A 15,406-nucleotide genomic window follows, 5' to 3' on the forward strand; every position below is an offset into this window, starting at 1 on the left:
TGAGGGTTTGTTCCTGGCTGTGTACTTACCCATCAACTCCTGGAGAGGCTCAGGGATCACATGTGGTGATAACCTAGACCAACTGTATGCAAAGTATATACCTTACTCACTATACAATTTCTGCAGATCTTGAACCCATGTTTAATTAATTTAAAGCCATGAAAGAAAGTGAAAGAGAAAGAAAGAAAGAAAGAAAGAAAGAAAGAAAGAAAGAAAGAAAGAAAGAAAGAAAGAAAAGAAATTTAAAAAGATAAGAGAGTAAGAAAGAGAGAAATAAAGAAAGGAAGAAAGAAAGGGAGAAAGAGAGAAAGAAAAAGAGAGAAATAGAGAAAAGGAAGGAAAGAAAAGAAAGAAGAAAGAAAAGATAAGAAAGAAAAAAGAGATAGAGAAAAGGAAGAAAGAAATACAGAAAGAGAGAGAGAAAGAAAGAGAGAAAGAAAATCACAGCCAGTTATGAGTAACTGCATAGCCTTGCACCGGGCAGCATGCGTGCCAATGAAGTTACCTCTCCTGTGCTGAGTGGAAATCAACTTCCCGCACTCATCCCTAATGAAAAGAAGTTTGCCTCTTTCCAATGTAGAGAAAGATGTTATTTGAATCCCATTTATGAGCTGGTGGTGCTGCTGTAATACACTTTCAATCACATGTCCTCCTTTTCCCTTTTTCTTATTCTAGGACCTTGATTTCAGACCATAAAGATCCAAATAGACAAAAGATTTTAAAGATGTGCAGATGTGATGTAGCACTTATAGGTTTTAACAAGCAGATTTTAGCATAGAAAAATAAGGGAGAGAAGCATTTTCTCCGTAGAATAGACTTTGAATACAAAGGCCCAATTTTTTCCTAAGATTTATGAATCTTGAACAAAATTTGGCCACCTTCACTATCTAAACAATGGAGCATATTGAAGGGGTTTCAATGGTTTCATAGAATTATGGGACTATTGAAATGCAAATGCATATGCTGTCTTTAAACTTCAAGCTGCCCTGTCATCAACCCTCTGGAAATGCAGATGACTATCTGAAACTTGAAGAAAGGCAAATGCTAAATATTCTTAGACTGTCTTTCAAACAGAGGTTCAACATCAAAAATTCACAATTTAAAATATGAGATCAAGACAGTTGAACAGATGAGCTGTTCAGATTTGATCTCCGAAGGGTTAAATACTAAATCTATAAAAGTGGGTAACTTACTAATCAATTCCTTTGATTCACATTACTAGAGTTTTTAAAGGAGAACTCTGTTCAAAGATTAAACAGAACTAGCCTTAGTTGGAAATAAAAGACATTACTTAAAAAATCAGGTGCTGAATATCTTCCTAAAAATTCTCTTGGGGGTCTGAAATGTCACCCTTTCCATAAAGCCTTTCCTATTCTGGTAATTCCTGGTTTAAAAATACCATTTACGGAAACCATGACATCTTTAGATTACCAATTATTAATATTTGAATATGATTGGCTTAATTAAGTACTGGTCTCTAGGGATAAAGGAAGCATGGTAAATTTACTTGGTAAATGGAGCGTCTGGTCTGAAGAACCGGGAGAGTTTGGTAGGAGATGGTCAGTATCAGTGGTTACCCAATCTTGTGGTGTTCTGGCTAACTTCTAAAAAGTGGGTGGGGGGGAAGTGCTGAATTGAAAGTAGGGGTCATTAAAATTAATTCTTCAAATTAATTAATTTTTAGGTGGATGGCGTCTACTACAAAACTAATGTCTCACATTACCAAACTGTTTTAACTAAATAGAAGGTTTATCATAACTTTTAATACATTTAGATAACTAGATTTCATTTGAAAATATCGATTGCTTGTTTAAGGCATATAAAACATAAGAAACACCTTAGAAAGCAAAATGTCATTAATAATATTAAAGTCTCTTAGCTCACTCCTCTCTATGTACTCCACTCATCCCAATGGACTAATCCCCTTCCTAAATTGTGAATTTATTTGTGCATTTGTGCATTCACAAATTTTATGTGATTTTTTTTTTTTTGCTTTTTGGGTCACATCTGGCAATGCACAGGGGTTACTCCTGGCTCTAACTCAGGAATCACCCCTGGTGGTGCTCAGGCGACCATATGGGATGCTGGGAATTGAACCTGGGTCAGCCGCGTGCAAGGCAAATGCCCTACCCACTGTGCTATAGCTCCAGTCCCAACTTTTATGTACTTTTATGGCTAATGATATTGTTGTATTGCTTTGGAAATTTAATCCTCATTTCAATGTTATAATGTACTCTACAGTATTTTGTATAGTCCGAAGGATGTGAAATGTTATCTCACTGGGATTTTTAAAACTGATTTTTAATTCTCTGATTTTCACTTTATTTGAACATTGTGACTTACAAAGTTGTTCATAATTCAGTTGTTAGTCAGTGTTCCAACACCAACCCCACCATCAGTATGACCTTTCCTCTTTCATTTCCCCACCATCCCACAGGCCTACCTCCTTGCAGGCACTGTCACTGTCACTGTCATTATCATCCCGTTGCTCATCGATTTGCTTGAGCAGGCACCAGTAACGTCTCTATGTGAGACTTGTTGTTACTGTTTTTGGCATATTGAATATACCACGGGGAGCTTGCCAGGCTCTGCCATGAGGGCGAGATACTCTCCGTAGCTTGCCAGGCTCTCTGAGAGGGGTGGAGGAATCAAACCCTGGTCAGTCACATGCAAAGCAAACACCCTACCTCTGTGCTACTGCTTCAGCCCAGAGCAGGCACAAAATAATTTATTTTCTATTGCTAGTTACAGCTATGTGACAAATGGATTTATCAAAAAAAACACTTCAGTGGCTGGAGTAATAGTACAGTGGGTAGGGCATTTGCCTTGCACGTGGCTGAACCGGGTTCGATTCCCAGCATCCCATATGGTCCCCTGAGCACGGCCAGAAGTAATACCTGAGTGCAAAGTCAGGAGTAACCCTTGTGCATTGCCAATGTGACCCACAAAGCAAAAGAACAAAAAACCAAAACACTTCAGTATGAGAAAATTTGTGAATTGTTTTATCTTATCATAGGGTCATTAAAAAAATATGGAAGGCTTAGTGAATTTATGTGTGATCTTTGGACAGGGGCCATGCTAATCTTCTCTGTGTGTTCCAATTTTAGTCTATGTGCTGCTGAAGCAAGCGCTTTTTTTTGTTAAGGTAACTTATATTTGTGAGAATGATTTATCTTAATGCGGGTCACTCAGGTTTACTCATTCTTATTGCTGCACGAAAGTTGTAGAAATGTACTATATTCATATGTTGATGATAATTCTGTTTTCTTAAGTTATACCATCATGAATATGTTTATGTATATATCCCTATATATGTGTATGGGATTTTTTGCCATTTAAATACCACCTACGAGCAGATGCCTTAAAATGTAATAGTTAATTGATATGGAGCCGTTTTCCAACAACTTACATCCTATTGCCATTTATATCAGCAACTTTCATGCTCCAAAGGGAACAACATGCACATATGTGATACCACCAAGTGTATGGTCCTAGAGATGTGAAATGGTACCTCACTGGGACTTAAATGCAGATGTTATCAATGACTGAGAGCACTTTGCTAGGTTGAATAATATATTTTCAAAGCAAACTGCTGGAAATGAAATGAAATATTTCACTGATTTTTCCATTGAGTTTTAATTCATATGTGTGGAATGATAAATTCAAATCCTCAATAAATTCAAATATTAGGTAGAAGTCACCCTAATATTTCATTTTTAATATGGTTTTAATATGGTACATTTTTATTAAACTTTACTTTGGTACTGTCACCCTTAGTAGCCTTTTCCCTTAGAACATGTATCCCCCAAATAAACACCCTTATTGGGACCAGAAAGAAAGTACAACATCTAGGGAGTTCGCCTTGCATGCAGCTGACTCTGGTTTGGTCCCTGGGATCCCATACGGTCCCCCGAGCATCACCAGGAGAAATTCCTGAGCACAGAGTCTGAAGTAATCTCTGAGTATTGCCGAGTATGGCCCCCAAACAAACAACTAAAGGAAACCTTTATTCAATTTTATAAACATATTTTTCTGTATTGTATTATAAAGACATTATAATTCTATTTTTTCACCTTTTGAACTGAAAATACATAAAATTCATTTTGCATCTGGTGTGAAGTATGGGACTACTTTTGTGTTTGGTCTCACTATTCATATAATCAAATCAATGATGTTACTATTGTTTCCACTCTCATATATAAGATCTCTAACAAGAGTCCAGAAAGGTGCATGCATCTATTATAACACAAGATTGAGCCTGTGCGAACATTAACCCTGCCCTAACTACCATAGTCTTTTAGGGACACAGCCGGCAGTGTTCAGGGTGTATCCTGGCTCTGTGCTCATGATAGCTCCTGGCAGGCTCAGAGGACCACAGGGGGTGCCAGACCTGACAGAGTCGGCCACAGGGAAGGCAAATGCCCTGCCCACTGTATTATTGCTACTGTAATCTTATAAAACTACCATAATCTGATCATCTGAAACAAATACTAATGAAAACTTACTAAATCAGTTGTCACAAAAACATCAGTAATTTTCTTTTATTAAGACAAGAGCATATTTATTACCTTTCTCCCCCTTGCTTTGTGATATCTCTCATTGGATAACTGAAATATTACCCCAATTAAATTGTATTGTTTTTACTTTTTAAAAAAATGACCCGAGTAGTACTTTGTTACTGTTGATATTAAGAAGTCACATTGGCCCGTATCTAATTGTTTTCTTACATAACACAAGCCTTCAGACCTCAATTCTGGTGTCAGGAATTTGTCTTGGCCTAGAAAGAAGATTCTTAGAAAAAATAAAAATAAAATCTTTGTATTCAATGATAGAGAATAGATTCAGCTAGAAAAAAAATTGTTCTATCTGCATTTTTGTTTGTTATGCTAGATCACAGTCACACCTAAATTGAAGCAAGGCAGATAAATATATATTGATTATTAAATCCTGCCTGGAGTATGGCAAAATATGTTGTAGCAACTTTGACAAATTTTTACCATTTTTGAATTCTAATGTTTTTCATTTACATAATCTTATAAGTTATTTGACAGAAAATAATAAACTAATGATGGCAAACACATGAAGCTTAATAATGTGATGAGTTTATTAAATACCTACTTTTGATTAAAGCAGAAAGATTGGACAACATGAGTTGTTAAAAGGCAACATATTTGGGTTGCATCTCACAGTTATTCTTATTTCAAGGTGAATGAAATGCCCTTTTTGTACTAGAAATCTTATCAGAATATTTTAATATATTTTGGAGTAGTGATATTTATCAAAATTAGATCAAAGTTCAAGATGAAGATAATACTATTGATCAGTAAGAATAGCATAAAATTATGCTACATGCCATTATCTGGTTTTATTTCTTTGAGACCATCTCAATTTATTGTCAGAAAAAATAGTTTGATTAAACATGGAAATAGTAATAATTGACTGAAATTTAGGATAGTGCTTTTTTTCCAAATAGATTTTACTTAGTACTTAAACTGTCTTTTCCCAAATGTCTTTCCTTAATAATAAATTAGTAGGTAACATTGTAGCACTGTCATCCCATTGTTCATCGATTTGCTCGAGCGGGCACCAGTAACGTCTCCATTGTGAGACTTGTTGTTACTGTTTTTTTGCATATCAAATATGCCACGGGTAGCTCGCCAGGCTCTGCTGTGCAGGCGGGATACTCTCGGTAGCTTGCCGGGCTCTCTGAGAGAAATTAGCAGGTATATGACACAAATTTGAGGCTACTTATCTCTTCATAGATTGAAAACACTATTCTATGAGTTTAAAGTACAGAAATCTCTTCAAAGATTGAAAACACTATTCTATGAGTTTAAAGTACAGAAATCCAAAATTCATATCTCTTCACAACAGATCTGACTCTAGTGGGGAACTCCTAACAATAATGGTGAGGTTTTTGTTGAAATATTGAATGTAACCAAAGTAAAGAGAAAGTAAAGGAGATTTATCAGTTGCTTTTGTTGTTTCTGTTAATAAACTTATTTTCTCTAAGTCAATTACTATTTCTTTGTACCCAATCATTCCTTCCACTCTTGGTGTTGGAATAGATTTTTTTTAATTTTATTTTTTTGAATCACCATGTGGAAAATTACAATGCTTTCAGGTTTAAGTCTCAGTTATGCAATGCTGAAACAATCATCCCTTCACCAGTGCCCATATTCCACCACCAAAAAAAAAAAAAACCCACCAAAAACCCAGTATACCTCCCATCCTGGGTCCCCCCCGCCCCGAACTGATAAATTTCCTTTACTTTCTCTTTACTTTGGTTACATTCAATATTTCAACAAAAACCTCACCATTATTGTTAGGAGTTCCCCACTAGAGTCAGATCTGTTGTGAAGAGATATGAATTTTGGATTTCTGTACTTTAGCAACTAAGTCCAGGGAAATTTCTTCCAGATATTGGATCATTGCAAGCTTGTAACTCTCATCTGTGGTCATCATAATATGGCGGTCGCCACGCCCTTCACCCCCAGCAAGGAAAAAGGTGAGAGAGAGAAATACCTTCCCCTCCTGGGCAGGCATGGGGCCGAGGCTTAGTTCTCAGTTTGGAGACATTCTGCAAGGAGCTGCCCATACTAAAAGTAGTTTAGCTGGCCTCTGGAGTCATGCTCGTGCAGCTGCGGAGAGGCCGCACACCTGCAATAGTTTTTCATATTTGTCTTTAAGTACTGATATTAGGGCATAGATTTACTTTCCTTTCTCTCTTTCTCTTTCTCTCTCTTTCTCTTCTTTCTCTCTTTCTTTCTTTCTTTCTTTCTTTCTTTCTTTCTTTCTTTCTTTCTTTCTTTCTTTCTTTCTTTCTTTCTTTCTTTCTTTCTTTCTTTCTTTCTTTCTCTTCTTTCTCTCTCTCTCTTTCTTTCTTTCTTTCTTTCTTTCTTTCTTTCTTTCTTTCCTTCTTTCTTTCTTTCTTTCTTTTGTTCTTTTTCTTTCTTTCTCTTTCTTTCTTTCTTTCTTTCTTTCTTTCTTTCTTTCTTTCTTTCTTTCTTTCTTTCTTTCTTTCTTTCTTTCTTTTCTTTCTTTCTTTCTTTCTTTCTTTCTTTCTTTCTTTCTTTCTTTCTCTCTTACAGTTTTTATTGAATGAAACTTACTTAAAAAAGATGTGAATGTAGAGAAAGAGAGGAAGTATATGTTGTAGAGATAAGCAGGCAAGATACGTATTCAAGGGCCTGAAGACCAAGTCTAATCTATTTCTTAATAAAAAAAAGTATTTTCTCTCTTGTGAAATAGTAAAAAAATCAGCATTTTTTCTGTGTGCAAAATATAAAAACAAGAATGGGCATCAATGGAGACAAAATATTTTAAATGATCTATCACCATTAGCCTAAAATTACTCCACAACTTCAACATATTTTCAATCCAAATTTCGCTGTAATTGGAAAAGGGTGGTAGGAAAAATGGTCAAAAAATAGTTCTAAGGTTATCTGGAAGAGCAAACAGTAAGAAAGGCCATGACATTTTCTAAAACAAATAACATGAGTAATCACAGTGAACTGCAATAATTAAAAGTGGAATGGTCCTCTTTTAGAAACCATCTGCTAACAAAATCAATTGCAATGGTGTTAGGTAGAAGGAAACTCACCACAAACTATTCTGGAAAAAAAATGGCACAACTCTTTTATGGCCTTGTCACGAGAAGGGGTACTGCATCTGATTTGAAAGTGAAAGTCATTGAGATGTTTTGATGCCCTCTGTAGATACAGCAATAGAAATTTGTTTTATGTACACATGAAAATAATACATGTTTATATTTTGGAGGGGGACAACTGCCAGCAGTGTGCAGAATTTGCTCCTGGATCAGTGCTCAATTGCTTTTCCCTGAAGGTACTTGGAGATTTTATGGTATGGGTGATCAAACTTGGACCTCCCCACATACCATGAATGAGCTCTCGATCTTGAAGCTATCCAACTAGCCGCTGAGAAGAGTACGTTTTCTGATACCCTTAAAGGACAAATTTTGCATATATTCATTAAGAACATATGGTCTAATGTGTCATTTAAGATATATGCTTCCTTGTTGCTTTTCTAAGTGAGGTCTTAAAGTTCCCTACTAGTATGTTGTTTCTGTCAATAGATCAATGTGGATCTAAGTATATAAAGCTCTGTGTACTGTCACTGTATCACTGTCATCCTGTTGTTCATCAATTTGCTCGAGCGGGCACCAGTAATGTCTCCATTGTGAGACTTGTTACTGTTTTTGAATACACCACAGGTAGCTTGCCAAGCTCTACTGTGAAAAGCTCTGCAAAGCTTTGTGTACAGCTTTGCATATTTTGGTATGCCTCTGTTGGGTGGGTCTACATCTGTATTATATTTTATTCATGTATTCATCTTCGTATAAGCATATGATTTCCCTTTGTATCTTATTCTAGTCTTTGTTTTTAAAGTTTATTTTGTTTAAATGAAAATAGTGGTAGCTAGTTTCTTCCAATACCATTATCTATAAACTTTAAAACCAATATTTTTCATCCATTCATTTTCAGACTATGTGTGTCTCAAGGTGAGATTTTTTTGAAAGAAGTATTTAATCAGACCTTGTTTTAAATACATTCAATCCCTCTTTGTCTTTTGAGTGGAAAACGTAGTTTGCTTATATGTGAGGTACATATTTACATGTATTTATTGCTAACTTCTTCATTTTCTTCTATTTATTTATGCCTTTCCTTAGCTTTTCTTATTTTGCTTTGTGGATGGTCTGATTAAATTTCTTAGCAGTTTTCTTTTCTGTGTTCCCAGGAACATTTTAGTTTGCAATTATCATGTGAATCAATTACGACATTACATTGTGCAATGTTCTAGTGCAGGTTAAATTTGAAGACTTTCCAGGATTTTATATTTTGCTCCCACTCCCACATTATGTATTTTTAATGTCTCACTTTATACCTTGGTATAAAATATATATATGTATATATGTATATATATCACTGAACTATTTGTTGTGACTTAATTCAATTTTCCTGATTTTGTCTTTCAGGCTTCATTCTCTTCTTTATTTATTATTTCTTTACTTTTGCTATATATTTACTTTTGGTGATGGTATATATATATACACTATATATAATACATATATATGTATTCCTGATGTTAACTAATACTATTTCTTTTGGTTTATGAAAAGTAATTTTTCAGTTTCTTATAAGACCATCACCGTAGTTGTGATGTATTCCTTTAGCTTTTGCTCTTGCATGAAACTCTTACTCTTTTCTGAATGTAATCTCATTGGATATAGAATTCCTGGTTGGAAATGTTTTCTTCTTGGCACACAGAGTATGTCATACTACTCTATTATGGACTCTGTCTCTTTTAAATCTCCAGTTAATCTTCTACTTCTAATATTTCTATTGTATCCTCATTTTTATTTTCTACATGTCCCAACTACTATTAGTTATTTTCTATTTTATTTTTCTCTATGCTACTTTTCCTAGAAAGGGTGGTTGAAATCAAGTTAGAATCTTGGATCCATGGAAAAGAATTCAAGCAAGAGCCTAGAGATACAATTTCAGATTTATGGTCAGTGCATCTATGAGAAAAGAGCTCAGTTCATGAAGTGGAGGAGGGAACGTGTACTCCAACAATGGTAATGGGAAAACTGGACAGACACATGGAAAAGAACAGAAAACACACAGAACTACACCTCATACCATTCACTACAGTTAACTTAAAGTGGATTAAAGGCCTTGAGATTTGACTCGAATCCATAACATATACTATGGAAAACATAGGCAAAACTCTCCAATGTATGTTCTCATCACTGTATCACTGTATCACTGTTATCCCGTTGCTCATCAGTTTGCTCTAGCGGGCACCAGTAATGTCTCTGTTGTGAGTCTTAACATATCGAGTAGGGTGTTTGCCTTGCATGCGACCGACCGACCCGGGTTTGATTTCTCCTTCCCTCTTGAAGAACCGGGCAAGCTACCGAGAGTATCCTGCCCACACAGCAAAGCCTGGCAAGCTACCCATGGCGTATTCAATATGCCAAAAACAGTAAGTCTCACATGTTCTCATAGGTGTGTTTAATGTTTGAATCCAGAATAAAAAATATCAAAGAAAAAATTAAACAACTGGGACTATATCAGATTAAATTTTTTAATGCAATAGAAGTTCTGATACAAATAGCCACTTTACTTAATGAGAGTAGATATTTTTACACAATACATAGATAAAGCACTAGTATTCAAGATATTTGAAGCATTCACAAGTCTCGACAACAAAAAATCAACAAACCCATAAAAAATGTGGAGAGGAGATGAACAGACTCTTTCTTGAAGATAAATGGCATATAAAAAGTTCACTGTTACTAACAAAGAAATGTGAATTAAAGCAATAAAATATTATATCAAATGATAAAATTATCACATCTAATACATGACAAACAACTGATGTTAAGGGGATGTGTTGAAAAAGAAACCCTAATTTACAGTTGGTGGGAATGTCATTTGGTTTAGTCTCTACAGAAAGCAATATGGAAATTCAATGCAGTGCTTAGAACATTACCCAGCATGTGGAAACAGCACAAACAAATATTCAATCACATGAGTGGGTAAAGTCGTGTTATATACACAGTGGAATACTATGCAGCTGTAGGAAAAGATAAAAGATAAAAGATAAAAGCATAGGGTTATCTGTAATATGGATATAATTTGAGTATGCCATGTAAAGCAAAGAAAGTCAGAAGGGAAAAGAGCAAATACCAGATGATCTCCCTCATCTGTGGAGTAGAAAGAGATAAAAACAAGGGAATAGACAGTATCAAACAATGACAAACACTTGGCCTTGGTTACAAAACTCATTACCAAGCAGAAGGGCTGGGAGTGCTGATAAAGGAATACTTATTTGAAGTCAACATGGGTACGGTGATGGGAGGTGATGGGCAGTTTTGTGGTGGTAGAGTACAGTAATGTTGCATATTAATACCATATAATTTAAGACACATAACCATTTTCTCTAACTATAATAAAATAAAATATTAAAAATGAGAAGGGTTTATTTTATATCACATTTCTAAATGTTTTATCATAGAAAAATGCTCATAACTTTGGCTTTCACATTAAGCAAGTGAACTAATTTGTTTGTTTACACTATAATTTTAAGGTAATATTTTTAGATATTAGTTTTTGAGGTTGGGTTTGACAATACTCATAAATATGCTTCTGTGGAATATGACATTATTAAAGATAATGCTGGAAACAGTGATTTTATGGATTGATATCTTTTATGTGAAATAAAAGCATCTTTTGTTTATTATGCACTTAATATAATTGTTAAAGTTAATGTAGGTAAAAATCACATTCAATATTAGTTATATCTAAATTATATAATAAACATATCCATCTAAGTGAATTATTTTTAAGTAAAGGGCACACTAATAGAATTATTGTTTTCTTCTGACAGTAGAATATGCAAACAATTAGAATCAAACACTCATCTATGAAGAATTTTAATCTGGGAAAGAAAAGATAGAACATGGTTAGCTACTTTTTGGAATAAATACTCTCTTTGAAAATTAATTAATAATTTTTAAATCTATAATACTATATAAGATAAAATAATATAAGATAAAATATAGCAGTTATTATATATATGTTATATATAGCATTGTTATAGCTGAGAATATATTAAAAATCACCTGTTTTACTGACATCTTATAACTTTTATTTTTTCTTTCACAGAAGTAATATAGGAATACTGCTAAAAATCTCAGCAACACATATCTTAAAAAGCAAAATGTGACAGTACTCTATAATTTATTTCCTTGAAGTATCCACAATTGTTAGTACTGTATGTTCCTTTGTATTTTCTCATCATATAGTAATATAGAACTACATCACTAATTTTACCCTTCATAAATGTATTCTTACTATGTATAATGCTATATATAAATGTATATATATTGTTGAATGAATGACATGGTGAAATGTCTTTCTGTTTTAGTTTTGATATAGTGATATTTTGTTCTCCTTGTAGACTCTATTTAAGTTTCCCTTGCATTGATATACCATAGTTATATAACTTATGTCCTGTTAATGGGTATTAATATATAAAATGTAAATGTTTAACAGGCAAAAATTTGTTTTTATTTAAAAATGGTTTTGGTTTGGAAGCCATACATATCAGTGTTCAGGGATGGTTCCTGACGACTTGGGAACCATATGCAGTGCTGGAGATCAAATCCTTGCTTGGTCCCTTAAAAGGCAAGCACCTCATCCTTTACTTAACCTTATCCTTCACTGTCTTTTTTTTTTTTTTTTTAGGGAGGCCTCCCCCAGAAATGTTTGGACCTTTAGGAGTCACTGATAGCAATGGTAGTCCCAACTATGCTATATTTCTAAGGTTCTATTGATTTAGGGATTTTATCAGAGGAATGAACCTTGTAGTGCATAGGGGGATATGAGTGCAGGGGTTGAAGTCAGGCCTTCATACACAAGGCATGTTTTGGAAAATAACTCCAAAATACCACTTGGAGTTATTTTCCTGGTCAAATTGCACCAATTTTTAAATAAATTCCCTTTTCTAGAGGTCTTTACATTTGTACAAAAGATTTTTTAAAAGATTTTTGTTTGCTTGTTTTTTATTTTTGTTTGGGGGTCACACCTGGTGATGCTGAGGTCTTACTCTTGGCTCTGTGTTCAGGGGACCAAATGGGATGCCAGAAATTGAACCTGGACTTCATGCAAGGCAACTGCCCTCCCCACTGTATTATCACTCCAGCCCTGATGTAAGACTTTTGAATCAAATAGTTTTACATTTGTGATTGGCAAAGTAAAATTATACATATACAGATACCTGATAAACAGTATTAAAATCTCTCACAAAACATGAAATTAATCACTGTCACCCAATGTGATTCAGAAATGTATCTTTCATCCCAGCATCAAAACTGTGTATCAGTCATCTTTTAAGTTTTCCCAATCTAACAGATAAACACATTTTGTTTTAGTGTATGGCTAGTCTAATTACTTAGTCATTTTTTGAATGACAGTTTGAAATTCAGAGGGTCTAGTAATATGAATAAGATGGTCATGCATTGTCATATTTTCCATGAAAAAAATAACCAGAAATGAGGTGCTAATTTAAAAATTAGAGTTTTATCTACAGAAAATAACTTTTCAGTTAAGTCCCAAGAGACTTTAACAGTAAACAGAAATAGTGTTGACATTTTCTCAATTCATTACATAGATCCACCATCCCAGCTTTAAAGTTCTTCTCATTTTTCTACCAAGTAAAAAGGTCACAGATCTGATGTTCTCCTGTATCACATCAATAAACCAACCTCCACCCAATTTATTTCAAGGACTCTTTTAGAATTAGGACAGAAATTTGGCATTACATAGGTATAGCCAAAGGGCTTTTGATAACCTTACTCTTCCCCTCAGACAATGGTAGTTCATACTGTGTAACCTTCCATCTCAATAATACTTAGTTTCATTGCTTGAAAATGCCATAGACAAGTAGCTCTGAATTTGTATCACCTAGTATGTTTGTTCCTCAGTATGAAAAGAAAATTAAATGCTGTTAACTGCCAGTCATTTTAAGTTTGACATTTGATTTCAAATACAAATGAACAGTGTATATTTCCCTATGGTAGTTTTTTTTTATGAGCTATAAAGCATTTGAAAATAGTAAGGATGAATCAAGAAGGGTTAAGACTGAAGCACTATAAAAGTTATATAATAATGACATTTATTCACAGTACTACACCAGTGGAGGTAGTTTTATTTTAATAATAGAGTGGATTAAAATACAGGTATTATCCTCTAGATCCTAACGAGATATTTTATAATATTAAGCACATGTATGTAAAGACCAGAACAATTCACCAGTGATACTGAACTTTTTGTTGTTGTTGTTTATGAGTTTGCCCTGCAGTTTCTGGGGTATCAAATGTACAGGAGATGGAACGGGGTTGATTGCATGATAGGTAAAGATCTCAATGACTGTAGTAAAGCCTTAGTCTGATCTTTAACTTTAATGTATTGCATATATAGTAATATGTCAGGATATATTTTTGTTTCTTTTAAGTACACACCTGGTTTCTTTAAAATTTTCATGCTTTGCTAACATTAATTTAGAAATATTATTTTAATTCTCTGAAACTAGATCAAATTTTATATATATCTTTCAGAATTACTTGTACAATTTTTTTTTCATTTAGAATTGTCCTGCCGAAGGGCTGCAGAGATATGTGGGATCTGTAGCTGAGATCTCCAAGCCTGCTCGGATCAATCGGATCAGGACTGGGCCTCCTCCACCCAGGTCCCCAGTTTTCCAGTAGCTTGGCAGTCACACCCACAAACTGCCCCTAGCACCATGTAATCTCATCAATGGCCAAGATCCAGAGACTATAAAACAAAGCTCCAAGAAGAGAGCGTAGAATCTTACACGGCAGAGCCTGGCAAGCTACCCATGGTGTATTCAATATGCCAAAAACGGAAATAATAATGGGCCTCATTCCCCAGACCCTGAATGTGACAGGGACGAATGGAGACATTACTGGCACCCGCTTGAGCAAATCGAAGAGCAGCAGGAGGACAGTGACAGTGAAGGGTTGCAGAGATAGAACAATGGGTAGAAAACTTTCATTGCACACGGTCAACCTGAGTTTCATTCCCAGCACCCCATATGGTACCTTGGAGCACTGCCAGGAATGATCACTGAGTGTAGAGCCAGGCCTAAACCCTCAGCACCAGTAGGTGTGGCCTCCAAACCAAAAACAAACAAATAAATAAAGTTAAAAATTTACCTTCCTATATACTGCCCATAATAGCACTGTAACACTGTCCTCCCGTTGTTCATTGATTTGCTTGAGTGGGCACCAGTAATGTCTCCATTGTGAGACTAGTTACTATTCTTGGCAATACGCCATGGATACTTGCCAGGCTCTGCTGTGCATGTGGAATATTCTCGGTAGCTTGCTGGGCTCTCTGAGAGGGATGGAGGAATTGAACCCAGGTCCGCCGCGTGCAAGGCAAACACCCTACCCATTGTGCTATTGCTCCTAATAATAAACTTAAAAAACATTTTCGAGGTGGGTAGTTAACTTGTACAACTCACGCCACAGTCAAGACATACCAAAGTACAAGAGTGAAAGATATGGTAAGTACAGTAGATAATGTGCTTGCTTTGCACATGTGTGAACTGGGTCCAAATCTCCCCACCCTATGTGGTACCCCAAGCTCTGCCATGAGCAATCCCTAAGTACAGAGCCAGGAGTAAGCCCTGAGCACACTGCCCAAGACATATCAAAATGCATAACAAATTTTTTAACGCAAGGGTAATTTATGTGCATTTGTTTGGTCTGCCTGTCTCCCTGATCTTTTTCTATTTTCTTGATAGAATGACACAGCAGTTGTGCAAATATTTTTCTTTCACAACCACATAATGG

At 35.1% G+C, this 15,406-nt stretch overlaps 1 non-coding gene across 1 annotated transcript; it reads right to left on the reverse strand.

Annotated features, from left to right (window-relative positions):
* Nucleotides 1–3,025: 3,025 nt before the first annotated feature.
* Nucleotides 3,026–3,131, reverse strand: LOC129405276 (U6 spliceosomal RNA). Its single transcript, XR_008630457.1, has one exon. It is a non-coding gene; the product is annotated as a U6 spliceosomal RNA (small nuclear RNA).
* Between the last annotated feature and the right edge of the window lie 12,275 nt (nt 3,132–15,406).

This window comes from Sorex araneus, chromosome 5 (assembly GCF_027595985.1).
Source record: "Sorex araneus isolate mSorAra2 chromosome 5, mSorAra2.pri, whole genome shotgun sequence".
In the NCBI taxonomy this organism is placed as follows: Eukaryota; Metazoa; Chordata; class Mammalia; order Eulipotyphla; family Soricidae; genus Sorex; species Sorex araneus.